Genomic DNA, 24434 nt, shown 5'->3' with positions numbered 1-24434 from the left:
TGGGCAGCAGAGCCAATGGCATCCTGGGCTGGCTCAGGAGCAGTGTGGGCAGCAGGACAAGGGAGGTTCTTCTGCCCCTGTGCTCAGTACTGCTCAGGCCACACTTTGAGTGCTGTATCCAGCTCTGGGCTCCTGAATTCAAGAGAGATGTTGAGGTGCTGGAAGGTGTCCAGAGAAGGGCAGCAAGGCTGGGGAGGGGCCTGGAGCACAGCCCTGTGAGGAGAGGCTGAGGGAGCTGGGGGTGTGCAGCCTGCAGAAGAGGAGGCTCAGGGCAGAGCTCATTGCTGTCTGCAGCTACCTGAAGGGAGGCTGTAGCCAGGTGGGGTTGGGCTCTTCTGCCAGGCAAGCAGCAACAGAACAAGGGGACACAGCCTCAAGCTGTGCCAGGGCAGGTCTAGGCTGGATGTTCTGAGGAAGTTGTAGTCAGAGAGAGTGATTGGCATTGGAATGGGCTGCCCAGGGAGGTGGTGGAGTGGCTGTGCCTGGAGGTGTTGAAGCCAAGCCTGGCTGGGGCACTTAGTGCCATGGTCTGGTTGATTGGCCAGGGCTGGGTGCTAGGTCGGCCTGGCTGAGCTTGGAGGTCTCTTCCAACCTGCTTGATTCTACGACCAGCTATTAGGTTTTGGGGGAAAGGATGTATATGTAGAGGAGGAAATCTGGATTTCACCTGCTATGTGCCAAAATATATCTGACTACTTACACAAACAAAGGCATCTAGAAGGTAGCACCAGGCACTGGCAGCCACACTGCTCAAACACAGAGCCAGTAAAACTCCACAGATGCAGTTAGTGAAAAGCCAACATTTGCCAGGAGCAGGCATTTTAAATGATAGTGTCTTTCTCAGAGAGGAAGGACAAGAAATCTTGCTCTCTGTTTTTCTACCAGATATAGAAGGACAGAAACTTTCCTCTTTTGCGGACTCTGGAGGTCAAACTAGATGATGTAATGATCCCCTGTGGCATTAAAGAGCTTTTATAGATTACCTGACTTAAAAATAAACACAATGCTTAAATAATAAAACTCTCTGCAGATGGAGTGTCCAGGAGAAAGTCGGCTCACACCTGGAGGAGCTATGGCCACGTGAGTACCTGCCATAAAGCAAAGGCTATTCTGAAATTGAGATGAGATCTGGCTGAGAGCAGCCAGGCAGAGAGGGAGCTGGGGGCACTGGGGGAGAGGAGATGAAGAGAAGGCAGCAGTGCCCAGGTGGGCAGCAGAGCCAATGGCATCCTGGGCTGGCTCAGGAGCAGTGTGGGCAGCAGGACAAGGGAGGTTCTTCTACCCCTGTGCTCAACACTGCTCAGGCCACACCTGGAGTGCTGTGTCCAGTTCTGGGCTCCTCAATTCAAGAGAGATGTTGAGGTGCTGGAAGGTGTCCAGAGAAGGGCAGCAAGGCTGGGGTGGGGCCTGGAGCACAGCCCTGTGAGGAGAGGCTGAGGGAGCTGGGGGTGTGCAGCCTGCAGCAGAGGAGGCTCAGGGCAGGCCTCATTGCTGTCTGCAGCTCCCTGAAGGGAGGCTGTAGCCAGGTGGGGTTGGGCTCTTGTGCCAGGCAAGCAGCAACAGAACAAGGGGACACAGTGTGAAGTTGTGCCAGGGGAGGTCTAGTCTGGATGTTCTGAGGAAGTTGTTGTCAGAGAGAGTGATTGGCATTGGAATGGGCTGCCCAGGGAGGTGGTGGAGTCACCATCCCTGGAGACTTCCAGTGCCTGTCTGGATGTGTTCCTCTGTGATCTGTGCTAGATTGTATGGTCCTGCTCTGGCAGAGAGATTGGACTCAATGACCTTCTTGGGTCCCTTCCAACCCCTAACATCCTGTGATCCTATGAACTTTTATGAACAGCCACTGACTATCACTTGAGGAGGGAACATGCACAGCAACAACTGGAATCAGACTGCTTTGCTGATGTGCTTGGGCCATGGCAATTGCACTGTATTTATCATGGTAATTTACAAAGCACCTTCTAAACCAGTGTGCAATCTCATATAAAAATCATTACAGCCTAGTAAAGAAAGACCTCACTGAAGCACACCATTAATTCCTTGACAGTTAGGGAATGAGCCAAATGCTTTGTGCAAATGAGGGATTAGCAAGGTCTCCACACACACACATTGCTCTGCACTTAAAATGAGCAAGGAGCAAACCTTATTAAAACAGCTTTTCATATTATACTTTTAAATGATAGCCCCCTTGGCAGATTTTCTGTACTTCAAAAGACAGCTATTATACTGCTGTAGCACTCTAGGATAACAGGAGAGATTCCCATCACGCTGCATATAGCAGTGCAGCAAGGAGTGTAAAACAGTTGCTCTTTCCTAAAGCCTTCAAGAACCTACATCTGGGTCGAGGCATTCCCAAGCACAAATCCAGACTGGGCAGTGCCAGGCTGGAGAGCAGCCCTGAAGAAAGGGACTTGGAAGTGCTGCGGGAGGAGAAGCTCAGCAGGAGCCAGCAGTGTGCACTTGCAGCCCGGAAAGCCAAGCAGAGCCTGGGCTGCAGCAGCAGAAGTGTGGCCAGCAGGGCCAGGGAGGTGATTCTCCCCTCTGCTGTGCTCTGCTGAGACCCCACCTGGAGTACTGCACCCAGTTCTGGAGCCCCTGGGACAAGAGGGATGTGGAGATGCTGGAGAGTGTCCAGAGCAGGGCCAGGAGGATGCTGAGAGGCTGCAGCAGCTCTGCTGTGAGCACAGCCTGAAAGAGTTGGGGCTGTGCAGGCTGGAGCAGAGGAGGCTCCCAGGTGACCTTCTTGTGGCCTTCCAGCATCTGAAGGGGCTACAAAAAAGCTGGGGAGGGACTTTTGAGGCTGTGAGGGAGTGATAGGACTTGGGGAGCAAAGCTGGAGGTGGGGAGAGTGAGGCTGGAGGTGAGGAGGAAGTTGTTGAGCAGGAGAGTGGTGAGAGGCTGGCATGGGTTGCCCAGGGAGGTGGCCTCCTCTGGACTGGCTCCAACACTTCCATGTCCTGCTTGTGCTGGGGGCTCCAGAACTGCACCCAGGACTGCAGGTGGGGTGTGAGGAGAGCAGAGCCAAGGGGCAGGATCCCCTCCCTTGCCCTGCTGCCCACACTGCTCTTGCTGCAGCCCAGCGCAGGGTTGTGTCTGGGCTGCACTCACACTGCAGGCTCATGTGGAGCTTTTCATCAGCCCAGACCCCCAGGTCCTGTTCCTCAGGGCTGCTCTCAGCCATTCCCCACGCAGCCTGGAGCTGTGCTTGAGATTGCACTGACCCAGGTGCAGGACCTTATACTTGGCCTTGTTGACTGTCATGAGGTTGGCCTGGGCACACCTCTGCAGCCTGTCCAGCTCCCTCTGGATGGATCCCTGACCTCCAGCAAGTCAACTGTGCCACACAGCTTGGTGTCACTGCCTACCTCTGTGTCTCCAAATGTTGCTGTCTCTACCCAGAAGGACTCAGCAGCTGTACACTTTATGGCTCTTTTTAAAATATATTTTCCCTAAAACTGAAACATTCCATAAAAGAAGACTGCTTCCCCCCCCCCCCCCTTTTCTTCTTGCTGCTCAAGGATATGCTAATTTGCCTGAAAACTTGCTTATGAATACTCACAAGAGAGTGAATCAGTTTCCTGCTTTGAATCATTTCTGTCTTGACATCCTTGCAGTGCAGCCAAGACAAGTTTGTGTCACCCATGGTCCAGATTTTCTCTAACATGTTAACTGATTCAGGACTTCATTCTCAGAACTGATCCTGAAGCCACCAGAAAACTCCCAAGCAATTTAAATAAGCATCATACAATTAAGAAGTTAGGAATCACTTGTTACAGGCACTTTGACAGCCCAACTCAGTAACAGAGAACCCCTTAAAAACGACCAGAACTACCTCACAACAATATCCAAACTGAGAGCTCTCAAACTAAGAGCACGGAAAAGAACTCCCCGAAGGGGATGTGTTCTGCCAAACAACTCCATCTTATCTCAGATGTTTACAGTGAAAAGAACAGAGAAGTCTTCTTCAAAGCACAGTTACTAACCACCCTTCCCAACATTCCAGCAGCACAATATTCTCCTCACAAGGTGACCAAGTAACCCCCACAGATCCTCAGGAGACTTGGACAAAATAATTGCTCCCCCCTCAGTGCTCCTCTGTTATTACATTTTTTTTCCTTACCCTCATTACCTCAGGCAGAAATGACCTGGAGGTATTATCATTCCTAGGAAATAGGAAATCATAGAATCAAGCAGGTTGGAAGAGACCTCCAAGCTCAGCCAGCCTAACCTAGCACCCAGCCCTGGCCAAGCAACCAGACCATGGCACTAAGTGCCCCAGACAGGCTTGGCTTCAACACCTCCAGGCACAGAGACTCCACCACCTCCCTGGGCAGCTCATTCCAATGCCAATCACTCTCTGCCAACAACTTCCTCCTAACATCCAGCCTAGACCTCCCTTGGCACAACTTGAGGCTGTGTCCCCTTCTTCTGTTGCTGCTTGCCCAGCAGAAGAGCCCAACCCCACCTGCCCACAGCACTCAAGGTGTGGCCTGAGCAGTGCTGAGCACAGGGGCAGAAGAACCTCCCTTGTCCTGCTGCCCACACTGCTCCTAAGCCAGCCCAGGATGCCATTGGCTCTGCTGCCCACCTGGGCACTGCTGCCTCATCTTCAGCTACTCTCTACCAGCACCCCCAGCTCCATTTTTGCCTGGCTGCTCTCAGCCACTCAGTCCCCAGCCTGTAGAGCTGCTTGGGGTTGTTGTGGCCAACATGCAGAACCCTGCACTTGGCCTTGTTCATTTACCAAAACAGGAATTCCCTGGCATTTATTTTCTTTTAGGTTAAAGTTTTGCAATCAAATTGTGCACCAGAGCTAACCTGAATGATTTTCCACTCTGCTAAAACTGATTATCCCACTAAGTCTTCAGTTTCATATCCATCCTCCCCCCCCTTTATTTTGCTGAGGGGAAGAGAAATGAATCTACCTTCAAGCCTGCTGGAATCAATCTTCTTTTCTCTTTCTCACAATTTATAAGTCAGAGGCTTAAAAAGTGTTGCTATCCTCTTTTAACAAGCTGGTCATGCGAGATAAGCGCAGCAACGTTAACAAAGACAGCTCAGCACCAGGGCACAGCTGCTTTGCAACAGTAGAACTGAAACAGAGACAGAGAATTGAAAATCCTGAAGGCTAATTGTGATCAGAGAACCAGTCTGGTTGGAAGAGACCTCCAAGCTCAGCCAGCACGACCTAGCACCCAGCCCTGTCCAGTCATCCAGACCATGGCAATAAGTGCCTCATCCAGGCTTGGATTCAACACCTCCAGGCACAGTGACTCCACCACCTCCCCAGGCAGCCCATTCCAATGCCAATCACTCTCTCTGCCAACAACTTCCTCCTAACATCCAGCCTGAACCTGCCCTGGCACAACTTCACACTGTGTCCCCTTCTTCTGTTGCTGGGTGCCTGGCAGAAGAGCCCAACCTCACCTGGCTACAGCCTCTCTTCAGGAAGCTGCAGACAGCAATGAGCTCTGCCCTGAGCCTCCTCTGCTGCAGGCTGCACACCCCCAGCTCCCTCAGCCTCTCCTCACAGGGCTGTGCTCCAGGCCCCTCCCCAGCCTCGCTGCCCTTCTCTGGACACCTTCCAGCCTTCCAGCACCTCAACATCTCTCTTGAACTGAGTAGCCCAGAACTGGACACAGCACTCAAGGTGTGGCCTGAGCAGTGCTGAGCCAGGGGCAGAAGAACCTCCCTTGTCCCCCTGTGATTTATATGACATATCTCTACCTGTACTGCCAATTATCAATCACCTCTAGAAGGTGCTGCCTTCTACCGCTGACAGCTCGCTCCTAACCCAGCCAGACACTGAAGCGCACAGAGCACCCCTAAAGCCAAGCCTCTGTCCAACTGGCACACTGCAGAAGAGACTTTATCTTTCCCACTTACAGACTACTGCTCTAGAGGAATGTTTCACTTCGTTGTTGTCAAAGTCTGGTTGTAAAGAAGCCCTTCACAAACATTTGTCTGGAAGCACAGCTTCTGCCGTCTCAGCTCTCCCACACACCGCACCTCGCCCTGGGCTGCACCAGAGTGATTTCCCATTGGAATGGGCTGCCCAGGGAGGTGGTGGAGGCACTGTCCCTGGGGGTCTTCAAGAAAAGCCTGGATGAGGCACTTAGTGCCATGGTCTGGTTGATTGGTTAGGGCTGGGTGCTAGGTTGGACTGGATGATCTTGGAGGTCTCTTCCAACCTGGTTGATTCTATGATTCTATGATCACTTCATACCACCACCCTCAGCCCCTCCAGGGCTCAGCAGAACTGCACCTAGAACAACAGTGCAACCACCAGCACTGAAACTTTCATTCCTGCAGTTACAGCAAGGCAGCTGGTGGTAATAACACCACTGCTTAGCATTTACATGGTGCTTTATATCTTCAAAGGGCTGTATAAACATTTGGTAACGAAGCTTCGCAGGACTCCAGAGAGACAAATACATCTTTTGTTCATAAACAAGACAACTGAGGCAGAGACAAAAGAGATGTCTCCAAAATCAAGCTCTTCAAGCAATTCCTTAAAAAGGCAGGAGAGATTTCTTTGGGCAGTAAGAACTTCCAGAGTTACAGAAGCTCAAAATACTCAATGAATCCAAGGAGACAAACATGCTCTGCACATCCACCCCCTCCACAACTGCCAGCAAAGATTTGCCCCAGGAAGTTGGAATTCATTGCTGCCAGCAGCTTGAAGCTACTTGCTGCTATGGAGCACAAAATGCTGGACTGCACAGGCCAGCAGAATCATTTCCTCTGCCTGACCCTCGACTGGGAAGCCCAAGATATTCTGCTGACATCAAACAGTCCATAAGCTGCACAAAGTTGTGACTTAGAGCCGTAGAATCAACCAGATGGAAGAGAGCTCCAAGCTCAGCCAGTCCAACCTAGCACCCAGCCCTGCCCAACCAACCAGACCATGGCACTGAGTGCCCCAGCCAGGCTCGGATTCAACACCTCCAGGGACAGCCACTCCACCACCTCCCTGGGCAGCCCATTCCAATGCCAATCACTCTCTCTGACAACAACTTCCTAACAACATTCAGCCTAGACCTGCCCTGGCACAACTTCACACTGTGTCCCCTTCTTCTGTTGCTGCTTGCCTGGCAGAAGAGCCCAACCCCACCTGGCTACAGCCTCCTTCAGGGAGCTGCAGACAGCAATGAGCTCTGCCCTGAGCCTCCTCTTCTGCAGGCTGCACACCCCCAGCTCCCTCAGCCTCTCCTCACAGGGCTGTGCTCCAGGCCCCTCACCAGCCTTGCTGCCCTTCTCTGGACACCTTCCAGCACCTCAACAGCTCTCTTGAATTGAGGAGGCCAGAACTGGACACAGCACTCAAGGTGTGGCCTGAGCAGTGCTGAGCACAGGGGCACAAGAACCTCCCTGGTTCTGCTGCCCACACTGCTCCTGAGCCAGCCCAGGATGCCATTGGCTCTGCTGCCCACCTGGGCACTGCTTCCTCCTCTTCAGCTCCTCTCTCTCAGCACCCCCAGGTCCCTCTCTGCCTGGCTGTCCTCAGCCACTCAGTCCCCAGCCTGTAGTGCTGCTTGGGGTTGCTGCAGCCAAAGTGCAGAACCCTGTAGCTGGCCTTGCTTCACTCACTCACCAGCAAGACCAGGCCTCAGTTGCAACTTGCTTCTCCTCCAGGGCTGCATTCTGCTCTTCTGCTGTTTAAGAAACACATCAGCATTTCTCCTTGCACATCAACACTTAGGTTTAATGTAAAAAAGCAAGGAAACCTGCAAACTCCAGGTAGAAAAGAACAAATGCCACCAGGAACTGCAGGCACTGAGGGCATCTTACACTCCTAAGACACTGAATGAACAGACTTTGTGTGCATCAGACACCTCACTCACATAGGAAAAACAAATGCCTACACACACACTAACACTTCCTATTCAAGTCTTGAACACTGCAACTGCTTAAAGTGAGCTTGAAATTATTGCCTAGACAAATTACACAGCATTAATCCTTCAGAAGAGACATTGCCTATGCCACAAAGTCTTGCCTGCCCATGTAATTTCATATATGAAATACCCAACTGAGGTCAGTGGATCTGAAATGCACTTCAGAAGACACTGGAATAAAGACTAATGATGCACAGGGGGAAAGAGTTGTTCTGTGAGCAAGGAAGAGAGTCATAGAATCAACCAGATTGGAAGAGACCTCCAAGCTCATCCAGTCCAACCTAGCACCCAGCCCTGGCCAGTCAACCAGACCATGGCACTAAGTGCCCCAGCCAGGCTTGGCTTCAACACCTCCAGGGATGGTGACTCCACCACCTCCCTGGGCAGCCCATTCCAATGCCAACCACTATCAAGAACTTCCTCCTAACATCCAGTCTAGACCTGCCCTGCCACAACTACACACTGTGTCCCCTTCTTCTCTTGCTGCTTGCCTGGCAGAAGAGCCCAACCCCACCTGGCTACAGCCTCCCTTCAGGGAGCTGTAGCCAGCAAAGAGGTCTGCCCTGAGCCTCCTCTTCTGCAGGCTGCACACCCCCAGCTCCCTCAGCCTCTCCTCACAGGGCTGTGCTCCAGGACCCTCCCCAGCCTTGCTGCCCCTCTCTGGACACCTTCCAGCACCTCAACATCTCTCTGCAATGGAGGAGCCCAGGACTGGACACAGCACTCAAGCTTTACTCCATGAAGTGATGTGAAGCGCATTCTGCGAAGCTGGACATGGACCACTACATGCAAGTGAGGAGTGGAATCAAACAAAAGGGTAGGGAAATCTTAGGTGATAAATACAGAAAAAAAAATCCCAGTAGACTGAAGTTATACCAAGGTTAAGGAGCCAGAATGTGGAAGATGGTGGAGAAACACGGCTTGGGCAAGTGAAGAAGGAAGGTAAAACATGAAGAGCTCACCTAGGGGCCAGGCTGAAGAGGGGAGTGAAGTGAGGCCAAAGCTGAAGGTAAGGCTCAAACTACAGCAGTGCTTTAGCACTGGAGCAGCCAAGAGGAGAGGCAGGGCAAGTGCAGCAGGGAAGCTGTGGCTGCTTGGCAGTAGCGGTAGGACGTTCGTTACACAAGGGTGATTTACCTCAGGGACAGCAAGGTACAAAGTCCAGATTCCTCACTCTGTCCTGCCCTCTGCATGCAAGATAGCACTAAGAGGCTCATTACCAGTTAGCCCAGATTTATTAGCCATAACAAAGTTTGCAGCTAAAATAGCAACAATTCCACCCTCCTACCTCCCAACCCTCTGCCCTCACCCCTAGACAATCCTTTATCCTTAAACACAGGAAGAGAAGGAAGCAGAAGAGATAAAACCTGATGCCAAGGCTGCAAGAGGGAAGAACTGCAAAGCAGTATATAAGGCTGGAAGTGGAGAAGACAGTAAGTAACTCCACTTGGGAAAAGGCATGACAGAGGTGACATTGAAGCCTGAGAAGAACAAGGTGTCTCTGCCACTCAGCTGTAAGCATGAAACAGAGAGCTGCATTCATCTCCAAGGGAAGGCAGTCTGAAGGCACTCCCTGCCTTCCACGGGATGTGCACCTCTACAAAGGGGGATGACTCGTTCGAAGTGGTATGGAACACCATCAAGCTGAGCTCCATTACAGCATGGTTTCACCAGCTCTTCATGATGGAACCCAACTGCATTGCACAGTCCCTGTGCTATCCCTGTCTCGCGCAGTCAGCTGCGGTGAGGAACTCGGCACGCGAGACGAACCTCTCACTCTGTGTGCAAAGGTCTCACATTCACATGCTCCAAGCAATGAAAACGTCTTGATCATGCATTTCTGTATCTCACATTCACATGTTCTGAGTAACAGCACTAAACATCCCAAGTATTTTTATGAGGCGCACTCATAGGCACTGAACTGCCAATGCAACCCTGCATCAACCAGACACCAAACTCCCCGAGACACCAAGTGTTAAAACCCTGATGGATTAGAAAAAGAAAGCTTTCCCACGGCTGATTACTCCAAATTGTATTTTATGCTGGAAACAAAGAGATCTTTGACTCAGGAAACAGAGCAGACAACACCTCAGACATACTGGAAGCAAGCGAAAAAGAACAGCGGCATTGGAAGAGTAGGGAGAAGGAAATGCAGACTCCTCAGTCTTCAGGACAGGAGCATTCAGAGAGCTCATTAAGCCCTCTCAACCACCCCAGCATCAAAGTGCTCATTAGCCAAAGTTCCTGTTTCAGGGGGAAGACAAATCACAGGGAGTGTTAAGTGAACAATCACAGTCACATCAAATTCTACCTGAAGTTAAAACCTAGCTAAAATTAGGATAATCTTCAGCACACAGGCTTGTCTCTGAGACCTCCTGCCTCTGAAGACTAAGTCTTATGCAGATGATCTGGGACTACATCCATTTCATTCCTCTTTCCTAATGGGTTTGACCCTGTAATAATGAACAGCAAAAAGGTACTGCTAACATCTCTCTTTCAGCTTCTCTTTGCACTTGAATCAGCTTCTCTGGGAGGTGGATGGGAGAGGAGAGTAGTGATGGGAGAGGAGAGTAGTGATGGGAGAGGAGAGTAGTGATGGGAGAGGAGAGTAGTGATGGGAGAGGAGAGTAGTGATGGGAGAGGAGAGTAGTGATGGGAGAGGAGAGTAGTGATGGGAGAGGAGAGTAGTGATGGGAGAGGAGAGTAGTGATGGGAGAGGAGAGTAGTGATGGGAGAGGAGAGTAGTGATGGGAGAGGAGAGTAGTGATGGGAGAGGAGAGTAGTGATGGGAGAGGAGAGTAGTGATGGGAGAGGAGAGTAGTGATGGGAGAGGAGAGTAGTGATGGGAGAGGAGAGTAGTGATGGGAGAGGAGAGTAGTGATGGGAGAGGAGAGTAGTGATGGGAGAGGAGAGTAGTGATGGGAGAGGAGAGTAGTGATGGGAGAGGAGAGTAGTGATGGGAGAGGAGAGTAGTGATGGGAGAGGAGAGTAGTGATGGGAGAGGAGAGTAGTGATGGGAGAGGAGAGTAGTGATGGGAGAGGAGAGTAGTGATGGGAGAGGAGAGTAGTGATGGGAGAGGAGAGTAGTGATGGGAGAGGAGAGTAGTGATGGGAGAAGCAGCAAGCCTGGTGCCTCCTTTTCTACTCATCACATAGTTTAATAATGCTTTCACATGTAGGAGCAGAGATCAGATAGGGCTGGGTGACAGGCTGGACTGGATGAGCTTGGAGGTCTCTTCCAAGCTGGTTGATTCTATGACATCCAAGTAAAACACACATCAGTCCCAGGAGCTGGAGGGCTTCCTAGTGTTGTTCTTTTTTTTTTTTTGTGGTTGTTGTCAATTTCTTTTCCAGTCACAAATATCCCTGACCTACAGACATTAGAGCCCACAGTGATCCTCTTGCAATAGGTTAAGCCCAAAGCACCCAGCAGGTACAGCAAATTCCAGCCACCTGTCCTAAGAACCAGCTATGGCTACTTCACAATTAAATCAGCTGAATACATTCATGGAAGGCTTGAAAGAATTCAGGTGATCTTTTCCCTGCAGTAGTAATCTCTAAGGTCCAGAAAATCCACAAGCTGCCCAGGGAGGTGGTGGAGTCACCGTCCCTGGAGGTGTTCAAGAAAAGACTGGGTGAGGCACTTAGTGCCATGGTCTGGTTGACTGGCCAGGGCTGGGTGCTAGGTTGGACTGGCTGAGCTTGGAGGTCTCTTCCAACCTGGTTGATTCTGTGATTGTTAACAAGTTAAATCCTCTGTGTCACATAAAACATTCCTGAAAACAAAGCAAGCCAACAAACCCCAAATCATACACACAAAACCTATGGTAAGTCCCTGAGCATCCACAATGCCTAACCTCACTCAGCAAGCACCGCTCTGAAAACAGTGAGTTTTCCCCTAAAAACTCTGTTGAAAACACCCAAAGGTTTCAGAGTACTATGGGACAAGAGATTCACCATTTCACAAAGCACAGTTTTGTGCTGGTTTGGTGTTTGTGTGTTTCTTTCCTCTGTAGTTTATTATAGAGCACAGCAATTTTCAATGGTTGGCTGAAATGGAACTGGTGTGAAGCTTTAAGAACAAATGCAAGTGGAACTCCTGTGGCATCAGTAACAAGGATGGCTGCTAAGCATCAGAAAACTACACAGAATAAATGGGTAACTTGGAGAGGTGCACAGATTTGAGGTACTGGAAGGTGTTGAGAGAAGGGCGGCAAGCCTGGGGAGGGGCCTGGAGCACAGCCCTGTGAGGAGAGGCTGAGGGAGCTGGGGGGGTGCAGCCTGCAGAAGAGGAGGCTCAGGGCAGACCTCATTGCTGTATACAACAACTCCCTGAAGGGAGGCTGGAGCCAGGTGGGGTTGGGCTCTTTTGCCAGGCACCCAGCAACAGAAGAAGGGGACACAGTCTCAAGGTCTCTTCCAACCTGCTTGATTATATGATGTTATTCTATGATTCTATGAAATAATTGCACTTGTAGATGTGGTTCCTTTTTCCATTTCAAGGATAGGCTGAACTGGGTGAGCTTGGAGATCTCTTCCAACCTGCTTGATTCTATGGAGAATACTAACCCTGCACCTCTGAACTGGAGACATCTGCTAACCAACAGAGCCCAAGATGTGCTCAAGTCTATCCAGAGAAACACAAAGGCAATAAGTGCAAATAGAATAATCTATAATTTGCTATTCTCACTTTGGATCTCAATCCTGTGGAGATTCACAGCATATGTTGCTTTAACTACCCAGACAGTGGCACAGAAAGGAAAGGGATAAAAAGACTGGAAGCATTCAACTAGTGCAGCATCCAAGGCCCTGAGCTGGCTAATACTGAAAGATGTTAGCAGAACTGACATTACAGAATAAAACCAAAGGCATGTGTTAGTGCTTGTGGCCTCACTGTCAAAATGAAAACAGTTCCTCAAAAGCTAATGCTAATGTTTCCATTTGTAAATGACTCATTTTTTCTCATCCCTTCAGCATCCAATTAGAAGCACAGCAGAGATCCTGACCGAACAACCACCAAGAAAATACCTCCCCACAAAACAGATGTGAAGGTTGTTTCTTCCCACATCCTCCCAGGCTTTCCAAGTAGGCTGTGACTAACCCCAGCAGGCAACAAGCAAAGTGTCCAACAATATCACAGTATCATCAGGGTTGGAAGAGACCTCACAGATCATCAAGTCCAACCCTTTACCACAGAGCTCAAGGCTAGACCATGGCACCAAGTGCCACGTCCAATCCTGCCTTGAACAGCTCCAGGGACGGCGACTCCACCACCTCCCCGGGCAGCCCATTCCAGTGTCCAATGACTCTCTCAGTGAAGAACTTTCTCCTCACCTCCAGCCTAAATTTCCCCTGGCGTAGCTTGAGGCTGTGTCCTCTCGTTCTGGTGCTGGCCACCTGAGAGAAGAGAGCAACCTCCTCCTGGCCACAACCACCCCTCAGGTAGTTGTAGACAGCAATAAGGTCACCCCTGAGCCTCCTCTTCTCCAGGCTAACCAATCCCAGCTCCCTCAGCCTCTCCTCATAGGGCTTCTGCTTGAGGCCTCTCACCAGCCTCATCGCCCAATATGAAGACATCTTGCCTTAGCTTTCCAATTCAGTGGATGCAGGACCTGCTTTGGAACAGTTATACAAAGATTTTTTCTATCTACATACCAAATATTCTCACTTACACACTTGTCTTAAGCATAAAGTCATTTCAGGTTTCATCTAAGTTCATCCATGGGCACAAGAGAGACAAACTCAGCACTCAGGACTGCAGTACCACCTGCAGCACTCAGCAAACTGTAAAAATCAGGTGACAGTGATTATCTAATTTGAAGTCATAGGATCACAGGATGTTAGGGGTTGGAAGGGAACCAAAGAGATCATCCAGTCCAACCCCCCTGCCAGAGCAGGACAATCCTATCTAACACAGATCACAGAGGAACACATCCAGACAGCCCTTGGAAGGCTCCAGAGAAGGAGACTCCACAAGGTCTAGGGTGGGAAATAGACATTCCCATGTCTCAAGGTTAAACCAAGACCTGTACAGAGCTATGAGGAATGCAGCGTGTTGGATGAATAAATCAATGGATGAATCAAAGCCTGACTTTGGAGTCAAAATAAAAGGACAACAGTTATGGCCTGGGCTAGTTTGAGTCTAGCTAGAGTATTTTGGGGAGAAGAATTAGATGCTAGGCTGTGGAAAGGAAACAAGGGTGATGGCTGCTGCACTCAGAGGCTTGCTGAGATGGATAAAAACAAGAACATAAATATAGATAAGAGAGCTTGCTCCTCTGGCTTTGGGGCTGCACTTCTCTCTCCAACCTGCTGTCTAATTCTTCTGCTTCCTAACCCCCTGGCCCATTCTCTAAACTCACCTTGAACGTAAGGCAAAGCCTGGGATAAGGTAGAGGGGTGGGAAGAAGGTGGAAGGGTGGTTGGGAGCCCCTCCTGGGGACTCTGGTTTCTGGCAGGGCTGTTGTGTTTCTCAATTGCCTTTTTAACATGTCTATTTCTGTCTACAGGTGTAGATACTTTAACTCTCTGCTTGCATATTGTGCTAAGCTGTGAATGTAAATCTTTATTCTTTAATTTCCAGCAGCTGAGCCTAGTTTGGGTGATTTTCTTAAGGGGGGGGGGGGGGGAAGGGAACAGCCAAACCATCACCTGGCCCTCCCTGAAAGAAGGAATTTGAGTATCTGGCAATGCAAAGCACTTAACAGTGGAAAAATGGAGAACCAAAAAAGGAGAATTTCTCAGTTACTTTTTGTTTGGCTTGCAGTTGGGGTTTGGGGTTGTTTGTTAGTCTGATGGGAAAATCCCAAACACAAGTTGGCTTAGCTACTGATAGTATTTTTAGTGACTTAGACTTTCAGAAGGTAGTGAAAGCCTGGCCCTACTCTGAGGAAAAAGGGTACTCCAGGCATCATTCTGCTCCCTGTACCACAGAACAAATACTAACTGTGGATTACCCTCCCTGGGAACCCAGCTCAGGACTAGAGCAATGAACACTCTGAATCCCTCTGGATGAGGAGGACATAGAACCAGGTGCTGGGAAATAAGGAAGCAAGAAGCAGTCCTGCTTTTGTAGGCAATGCAAGAAACAGACCTGTCCACATACAGAAAACACACACAAGTAAAGCACTTTTTCAGTCCTCATTGAATGGAGATAGTAGGATCAGGCCATGTCCAGTGTACAGCTCTGAGGCAGTAAATGTCTTTTCTTTCTGTCCACCAGCCCTGCAGCAGGGAGAGGAGAGTCTGGAAGGGTCACAGACCAAAGGGCATCATTTTTCTGCCTGGCACAGCTGAAAGCTGTGTCTTCAGATAAAAGATCTTGTACCTTTAACCAGTCATTCATCCACTGTTTGAGAAGGCAGAGTGATGCAGGAATTGTAATTAGGAGTACAAGAGCAACAAGTGCTCAGCACTGAAATCAAGGTTAGCAAGCACTTTATTAGCAGAATCTTCACTGTGTGGACTTGAAACCTTCTGTTACCTCACTGCAGTAACTGAAGAGAAAAGTTGGTATATAATTAATCTATTTGGACCCTCAGGCCACCAATTATTCAACTTCAAATGTTTAGAATTTAATAAGCTTTCATCCACAGAAGGGGGAAAAAAACCCAAACATGCAGCAGTTAATGTGACCAATTTGGAATTTACAGCTAGGCTATGAGGAGGCAGAAAAATCAATCCTATGTCAGTCATTTGTCACCAAATGCAAAACTTGCCTGGTTCACTTTTCCATCTGCATGTTTCACAGAGCTAAGTATCTCTAGAGCCATCTTGACCTCTCTATTATAGAACCAGAGAATGGTTTAGGTTGGAAGAGACCTCAAGGATCAGCCAGTTCCAACCCCCTGCCATAGGCAGGGACATCTCTCACTAGAAGAGGTCACTCAAGGCCTCATCCAACCTGGCCTTGAACAAGTACAGGGAGGCTGTGGAGCACAGAATCACCCAATGTGATCGAAGATCACATTGGGTGATTCTGTGCTCCACAACCTCCCTGGGCAACCTGTGCCAGTGTCTCACCACCCTCCCTGCAAAGAGCCCTTTCCTAACATCCACTTTCAATCTCCCCTCTGCCAGTTCAAACCCATTCCTCCTCATCCTGTCATTACCAGACCTTGTCATTAGTCCCTCCCCAGCCTTCTTGGAGGCCACTTCAGATACTGGAAGGCCACTCCAAGGTCTCCTCCAAGCCTTCTCTTCTCCAGGCTGCACAGCCCCAACTCTTGTAGCCTGTTCTCATAGCAGAGCTTCTCCATCCTCTGGACTTGTTCCAACAGTTCCATGTCCTGCTTGTTTTGGGGGCTCCAGAACTGCACAGAGGACTCCAGGTGCCATATATAAACCAGCACTTGGTCACCAATGGGTGTTGATGCTTGTGGGGTGTCACCTCCCTCCACTTAAATCTAATGGGATGCTTTGGCTGCTTTCAAAGTTACACACCATCAGAAACACACATTCTGAAGGCACAACTCAGCACTGCAGCCATCATGAGTACACAAGCCAACTGAACAATCTAAGTCCAAAGCCACTTACACTTCCCACTGTAAAAGCCAGCAGCAGCCCCAACCTGTTTCTGTGGAGCTTCCAGCACAGTATCTCATTACCTGACAATACCTCTATGCTGATAACGCTCCCCTTGCTCTGAATCGTGAGTCGAGGTGAGATACAGTGTGCCTCCCTTACACCTTGGAAACACTGTCAGCTCTCTGCAGTCCCCACGACCCACCCACTACCAGCCAGGCCTAGGAGAGGACCACTTCTTAGAGGGCGAGGGCTGCAGCATTTGCGTGGGCAGGCTGTGCAAAGACCAGTAACACAATGCTGATTCAGTGTTTCCAGTTACTAACAACAAAAAAAGGTCATTTTTAGGTTCTTCCTTGTTAGCAACTTTTGCAGCTGACATACAGGCATTGCACAACCACGAACAAGAAGAAAGATGGTCAAGCAGCAAGGGAGGAGGAGGACCACATTTTTGATGATGGAGGGACACAGCTAAAATACGATCAACGATGCAAAGACACACAAGATCCACCATTTAGATAAGATTTCAGCAGACACAGTACTTTAGGTAGACAACTAGACTCCACCAAAGCTCACACCACTGCACATCTGTAACTCTGCGGGATACAGGACTCATGACCCAAGGCAACGCAGACTTTCCGAGTGGGAGGGTTGGTTACCAAACAATATCACTAACACCTGTTACACTCTTCTACTGCCTGCTACTATCTGGCTTGGAAACGGAGCTCAGTGGAAGCTGCAATGTCTCGCTTTTCATGGATACAATGCAGGTTATGGCGGGGGGAGGGGGACAGGAACATCTTAAATCACATCGCAGAATGCCACAGAGCTCTTTCCCACTCGGCGCCCAGGTCGTCCTGCACGCACTGGGGCAGCGCACGGCAGCGCATGTCGCGGCGGTGAGAGGCGCAGAAGGGGGAAGAACGCCAAGGAAAAGTTAGCAGATGAAGGGCCGACCAGCGAGCGGCGAAGGCGGACAGCAGGGCAGGGCAGCGCAACCAAAGCAACGCGGGCATGCAACAGGATTATCCCACCCGACAGCCGCCCTTTGCCAGCAACCAGCACTACATGCCAGCTTTGGAAAAGCCAGCTTAACCGCCGGGAGGGGGGGAAATGCCACAACGAGGACAGAAAGCCAAGTCACCAGGTAGAAGGTGAGGCAGGACGAGGAGGAGGGCACAGGCGCGGACGATGACTTTCCCGGGCCGCCGCCGGGGCAGCGGCGCGCTGCCGGCGGGAGCTCAGCAGCAGAGGTGCGGGCAGGTGTGGCGGCGGCTCGCGTTACCGCCAGGCGGGAGCGAAACGTGCACACACCTACACCCACACACACGTACGCGCCCGGAGAGCCTCTGCACCAGCAAGCGCCGTGCCCAGCCACCGCAGCGCAGCAGAGCCGAGCCGTGCCCAGCCCGCGGGGCCCGGGCGGCAGTGTTTCGGCGGCCCCTGCCCGAACAGAGGAGGGCGGCAGCCCCCGCCCAACCCGCGGCGGCAGCCCCTGGGAGACGCTGGGGTTAACGTTCTGCAGATGGCCGCGTTATGAGCTTAATGTCCCGCAGATCGGTTGGCCGGGAAGCTTTTCGGGTGGCGGAACAAAAAAGGCTGGGGGGAGCCCGGCGACCCGTGGAAATCTGTCCCCCCCCCCGGCCCCTTACCTTCCAGGGCGTTCCTCTGCCTCGAGCGCGCCGCCCCGGCTCCCGCGCCGAGCAAGGGCGGCGGCTGCAGGGCTCCGGGGAAGGGGCGGCCGGGGCTCCCCGCCGCCGCCGGGCAGGTCAGGGGCAGCCGCGGGGTCTCCGGTCCGCGCCGCCAACAAAGTGCCGGAGCGGCTCGGCGAAGCCGCCGGTCAGCAGGAGCAGCAGCGGAGCGGAGCTCCCTCTGCCGGCCCGCCGCCCCGCCCCAGCCATGGCCCCGCCGCCCCAGCCCGCGGCCGGGGCGGGCCCGTGCAGCGCGGAGCCCCGCGGAGCCCCCGCGGCAGGGGTGCCGGCGCCGCGCGGGCCCTGCGCGCTGCCCGAGCCGCGGCGCTGCCTCTCCTCTTCCTCACTCAGCTCCCCGGTGCGGTTCTCGGGGCGCTCACGAAGTGCGAAAGTACCGAAAGAGCGCAACCTCCCCCCGCGCTGGGCTGAAACAGGAGAGCTGCTTAAAGCGACCGCAAGCGCTCACCAACACCACTACCCCCCCAAAACAAAACCAAAAGCTCAAGCAAAAAAAAGCAAACGAAACAACCCAAACCACAACCAACCAGCAAGAAAAAGGAAAGGAAAAAATATCCACCCATAAAACCTACCAGGACTGTAAAGCAAAGTCCTTCCCCCGAGGAAGTAGGTGTTAGCTAGACCACCTTTGGAACGTGCGGGCTAGGAGCACGAAAGTCTCTCGTCTTCTCTAGAAAGCCCGGATGAAATCTCTCAGGTGTCTCTTGTTTGCATCTCTCATCACGTTCCTCCCGCCCCTGACAACCTACACGTGGCTCTCACCCCGCCCAGGGGAGCACTCAGGTGCAGATAGTATTGGCGTGCTCGCAGCTGGCCAAAGTCCTCGTGCTGGGCTGTTGCCACGGTCGGGATTTCTATAACGAGCCACTTCCAATCCTGAAACCGAGCTCTGCCCAGAGGACCTCTTTTCCCTGATTTCACTTTCAAAGCAGCGCTTGCTGCGTTTTCTGACTCCAGAGAAAAGTTAGGAATTGTCAATCTTTCAGTGGCACCAGACAGAAAAAAGAACACACACACACACACACCCCCGAGGGAGAAAAGAGCTCCTCTGACTGCTGAGCTTCCAGTCCTCATTCGTTTTTAAGAATCACCAATCCTGAAAGACTTACAAACCTGGTTAATTATCTTCCCGAGTCTGCTTCCAAGCTTCACCAAGATTCCTCACGGAGACTTAACTCCAATCTAGACCAAGCACATTTCTATGCCTAAGCCAGACTTAGCACAGGTCCTTTTTGCTACAAACTTTCTTGGTTTCCAGGCCCTCGTGGAGAAAACTGCAGAGGAAAAGGTTGAAGTGCTGAAAGTGCAGCTGCTAGCTGAAATTTCCAGCCGGTTCCAAGAAATGAAACTTGGCAGCTCCTTGCTTTTTATAACTTACTCTGTGACTCATTCGCAGAGGCAGGTGAAGTCAGAGCCACCGCTGCCAGAGTCTTGCCCCTGACGGCTCCTCCAGGAAGGACATGGACTTTCCCAAACACTTCTTAGAGAAGAGCAAAGGAAGGCATTGCTCAGCTGCTATTTGCAGCCCTTCAGTTGTTGAACCTCTTCTGGCGTGGTGCTAGTCCGTCCTTGGTCTGGTGTTTGCCATCAAATCTTCCCGGGTATAAGGTCCGAGCCCTGCAAACTGTGTTGTTTTGCGAGGCTACCGGAACGGCTCACAGCTAAAGGCAGCAGTGAAGCAGGAGGCTCACTGCAGGCTCCCACGAGCTAGAGAGGAGAGAGTAACCTGAGCCTGCAGATGAGGCTGGGAGAGGTGGGGCCTCACTCTTTAATTGCTTAGTTCACCTTAAACCTGCTTATAAAAGAAGAAACCAAAAGCAGTTCAGCCAACTTCACCTCCTTGTCTCTAAGCTGGCAAAGCTCCTTGCTTGCTGCACCTTCCAATGGTTCTGCCTCTTGCTACTGTTTGTTGTTTTTTTTTTAGCCCAGAGAACCATCCACGAAACAGGAAAATGCCAAATAAAATCTTGTGAAGCAATGCGGGGAGGGGAGTGTCAATTCCACTTTTATGTCACCAAAAGGAGCAATGAAATAGGCAGAGACCATAACACTTATCCTGTTAGCAGGGAAATTGTTACTCACAGACCTTCAAACCAGAAAGAATCAGGCCATGGAGAGTCACCCAGGGCATTGGTGTGAACGAACACTATGAAGAACACTGGCATCTAAACTGACATTTCCAAACTGTTTGTGCCAGCTGCCATACACAAGGGCCCTAGGTAAATAATAACAGTCATTTACACACAAAAGGGCTTCCCCCATGGGAGGCAGAAAGGAATATGATAGATGCTATTAAAGAAAAGGTTGGGGACTGCTCCAGTTCTTGGCAGGGATAAACATTTAGTGCCTCTCCCCCCGCTTCTTTCCTGGAGAGTAGCCCAAAACCACCCCCTGCTTCAATTCCCTTTAAGAAAGGACAGAGGACCACTGAGGGCTGCTGGGTTTGCTTGCTTTTCTTTGGGAAGAAAATCTGTAAAAGGAACAAAGGCAAAAAAAGAGTAACACAGAAAGAAAGTGGGGCATGAAGATGAGGAAAGGAAGAATGGGAGGAAGATTTGAGGAAGAATAAATTCTATTTCTGTGCTTTATTAGGGCTGCCCAGGGAGGTGGTGGAGTTGCCATGGCTGGAGGTGTTGAAGCCAAGCCTGGCTGGGGCACTTAGTGCCATGGTCTGGTTGCTTGGCCAGGGCTGGGTGCTAGGTTGGACTGGCTGAGCTTGGAGGTCTCTTCCAACCTGCTTGATTCTATGGATTCTGTGATTCTAAAGAAGTGTCTCCTCATGTTCAGGTGGAACCACCTTCTGTGTTCTAGCTTGTACCCGTTGTCCCTTGTCCTATTACTGGGCACCACCAAAAAGAGACCATCACCTTCATCTTGACACTCAACCCTCAGATATTTATAGGCATTGATCAGATCCCCTCTCAGCCTTCTCCAGACTAAACAGCCCCAGGTCTCTCAGTCTTTCTCCATAGGAGAGATGTTGGAGGTCTCTCCCAACCTGGTTGATTCTATGATTCCTCAGAATGTATGCAGCAGATGTGGACATTTACGACATTATTTGGTATGAATATTCTAGGAAACCAGAAGAGTGTACCAGAGATGAGGGAGAAGGCATTTCATAGAATCATAGAATCAAGCAGGTTGGAAGAGACCTCCAAGCTCATCCAGTCCAACCTTGCACCCAGCCCTATCCAGTCAACCAGACCATTTTTCTGTTTGGAGAGAAAAATGATATATGCCAAAGAATTTCCCCCTGTTGTTGAATAGCCCTAAAGATATTTTCTGTGCTGGGATTCTGCAGAATGACTTCCACACAGCGAATTACTTCCACACACACAAACCATCTGACAGACCTAGCAGAGTCTGTTTCCCCCCCTCGCCTTCCTGCATGGAATTCAGCCAAACGCTGCAGACTCAGCCAGTTGCAATGTCCTTTGTAGGTGTACACACGATGGAAGGCACAGTGCAGGGGACAAACCTGTGAATTCCTGGGGAGTGTCATTGTCCAGGCTGTATTGAGGACAGATGGGCAAGTGTTCAAGTGGCACAGTAGTGGCTGGGGGAGCCTGGGGATTTAAGATGAACTGCTTGATACTGGAATTTCCACTGTCGTTGAAAACAGACACCACTGTATCCATAGAGCTCTCAGGAGAAGAAATATACAAAGCAAGCCTGATTCTTCTTTGGATTTTCAAGCTCATGCAGCCAGAGTGAGAAACATCTCTGGGCTAAAAAAGCAAATGATAGACAGTAGCAGAGAAAAAACCTCCTGATTTGACATCATAAAAATGCAAGGTTAACCGGGAGGAATGCACAGCTAATGTGGGGCACAGGCAAAAAAAAGAGTGGCTCTCAGGACATGCTCCTCCATTCCTTGTGCCATGAGAAAGGAAAAAAAGATCTCAGTCATGGGAAGTATTCATTTACTTCACAGAGAGAGTGGTTGGCACTGGAATGGGCTGCTCAGGGAGGTGGCAGAGTCGCCATCTTTGGAGGTGTTCAAGAAAAGCCTGGCTGGGGCACATCCAGCCTAGACCTCCCCTGGCACAACTTGAGGCTGTGTCCCCTTCTTCTGTTGCTGCTTGCCTGGCAGCAGAGCCCAACCCCACCTGGCTACAACCTCCCTTCAGGTAGCTGTAAAGAGCAATGAGCCTCCTCTTCTGCAGGCTGCACACCCCCAGCTCCCTCAGCCTCTCCTCATGTCATGAATGTCATGAACGTCATGAATAAAAGCATAAAGAGATGATAGAGATGAATGAAGAGATGATAGATAGATAGATAGATAGATAGATAGATAGATAGATAGACAGATAGAAAGTACGTAGGTAGGTAGATAGATAGATACATAGATAGACAGGTAGGTAGGTAGATAGGTAGTTAGGTAGATAGATAGGTACATAGGTAGGTTGAAAGATAGGTAGACAGATAGATAGATAGGTATGTAGGTAGATAGATAGATAGGTATACAGGTAGGTAGGTAAATAGGTAGTTAGGTAGATAGATAGGTACATAGGTAGGTAGGTAGATAGATAGATAGGTAGGTAGGTAGATAGATAGATAGATAGATAGATAGATAGATAGATAGATAGATAGATAGATAGATAGACAGATAGATAGGTATGTAGGTAGGTAGATAGATAGATAGACACATAGAAAGTACGTAGGTAGGTAGAGAGATAGATGGGTAGATAGATAGATAGATAGGTAGATAGATAGGTACATAGGTAGATAGATAGATAGATAGATAGATAGATAGATAGATAGATAGGTAGACAGGTAGGTAGGTAAATAGGTAGTTAGGTAGATAGATAGGTACATAGGTAGGTAGGTAGATAGGTAGGTAGATAGATAGATAGGTAGACAGATAGATAGATAGGTATGTAGGTAGATAGATAGATAGGTAGGTAGATACATAGATAGATAGATAGATAGATAGATAGATAGATAGATAGATAGATAGATAGATAGATAACTAATATTTTCAGTAAAACTGAAGTGAGTGTAATTGCTCTAAACTCAGAGGATACTAGTTGATTAGTTATATGCTAATAACATAGCCTCAAAACTGGTGAGATAGATGTGATGTAACTAAGCCTGAGGAGGTTTAGATTGGATATTCAGGATTTTTTTTTGTTACTGAAAGGGTGTTCAGGTGTTGGAATAAGTTGCCCAGGGAGGTGGTGGAGTCACTGTCCCTGAAGGTGTTCAAAAAACTTGTAGATGTGGCACTTTGGGACGTGGTTTAGTGGCGGTGTTAAGGCCAATGGTTGGACTCAGTGATGTTAGAGGTCTTTTCCAATCTAAACAATTCAAGGATTCTGTGCTAGGGACATGCTATAAACTTATAAATTAATTGGGAGCCTGGGGTCTGCTATTGAAAAAAAAGCTTTAGGCAAAGCCTAAAGTGTGTGGCTTGGGTTTTTTTTGCCCTCCCTCTCTCCTGAAAATGGAATACAATTGTTAAAAGGCCTCCTCTCTCCCCATAGGCTTTGGAACGTTAAGAAGCAACTAATCAATTCCTTTACTGAAGAGCTTGTGCCTAGTTGATTGATAGGAAATTACAGAAGCTACTTGCACTTCTTTAATAACCTTTCTAGAGAACATTGGATCAGGTAAATAAAGTGAAGCAGAGCTGAGAGCTAACCATGACCTGAGTGTGAAATGAAGGCAGGAACACAAAGTGTCTTTAATCTTCTCTTTGCAGAAACCGAACTCCAACTCAGTTCTGAACCAGAGGGAAAATGTCCAAACTCTGCTTGGTTGAGTCATACCTTTTGTTCCAGGTATGGAGCCAAAGCAGTGCAGAGGATTCTCAGGAGCCTCATTTCCACCCACAAAATGATTCTTCCAAAGAGCTCAAGGATACAGCAGAGACTATCTCAGGTGAGAAGGAGGTGTCTGGCAGAGTGTGGTCACAGCGCTGAACTCCACGGAGACTCTCAGCAACAGTGATGGATAAAAGTGCCCCAAAGAGCCACAGTGAATCACTTTGTCCACTGCACTGCAGAAAGCTTTGGCATCTTCAAAAGAAAAAAAAAGAGAAAGAAAAGAATAACAATTTGCTTGGGTTCCCTGAGGTGTCTGCATCCCCAAGTCAGAGAGGATGGAGTGTGGTGGTTTGGGAGTTACCCATCCCCCACTCTTATGAAATCACTCAGACTAGACTCAGCCAGCTGGAAACTAAGGAATGAAGCTTTATATTCACAACTTAGCACAATAGACAAGCAGAGAGTTACAATATTTACACCTATAGACAGAAATATACAAGTTAAAGGTAATACAGGAACACAGCAGCCCTGCCAGAAAC

The 24434-nt window shown here is 49.8% G+C and overlaps 1 protein-coding gene and 1 long non-coding RNA gene across 13 annotated transcripts in view; both read right to left on the bottom strand.

Moving 5' to 3' along the window:
- Positions 1-19878, bottom strand: part of EPS8 (EGFR pathway substrate 8, signaling adaptor) — a 149422-nt gene extending 129544 nt beyond the window's left edge. For 6 of the 12 annotated variants that reach the window (XM_064155603.1, XM_064155613.1, XM_064155607.1 and 3 more), the window contains exons 1-2: positions 19506-19878; positions 18700-19401 (exon numbers count right to left, since the gene is read on the bottom strand). The gene's annotated coding sequence lies outside the window, so the exon portion shown is untranslated. Of the gene's footprint in view, positions 1-18070; positions 18178-18699 lie in introns of those variants that run through there. The other 6 variants (XM_064155606.1, XM_064155609.1, XM_064155611.1 and 3 more) reach the window with 4 other exon arrangements.
- A 3911-nt stretch (positions 19879-23789) lies between these two features.
- The window catches only part of LOC135181996 (uncharacterized), a 30832-nt gene continuing 30187 nt past the window's right edge, over positions 23790-24434 (bottom strand). The window contains exon 5 of the long non-coding RNA XR_010305039.1: positions 23790-24147. This is a non-coding gene — a long non-coding RNA (uncharacterized LOC135181996). The remainder of the gene's footprint in view (positions 24148-24434) is intronic.

Source organism: Pogoniulus pusillus, chromosome 15 (assembly GCF_015220805.1).
Source record: "Pogoniulus pusillus isolate bPogPus1 chromosome 15, bPogPus1.pri, whole genome shotgun sequence".
Classification (NCBI taxonomy): domain Eukaryota; kingdom Metazoa; phylum Chordata; class Aves; order Piciformes; family Lybiidae; genus Pogoniulus; species Pogoniulus pusillus.
The sequence above is the reverse complement of the archived record's forward strand: the minus strand, read 5'-3'. Positions and strand labels throughout refer to the sequence as shown.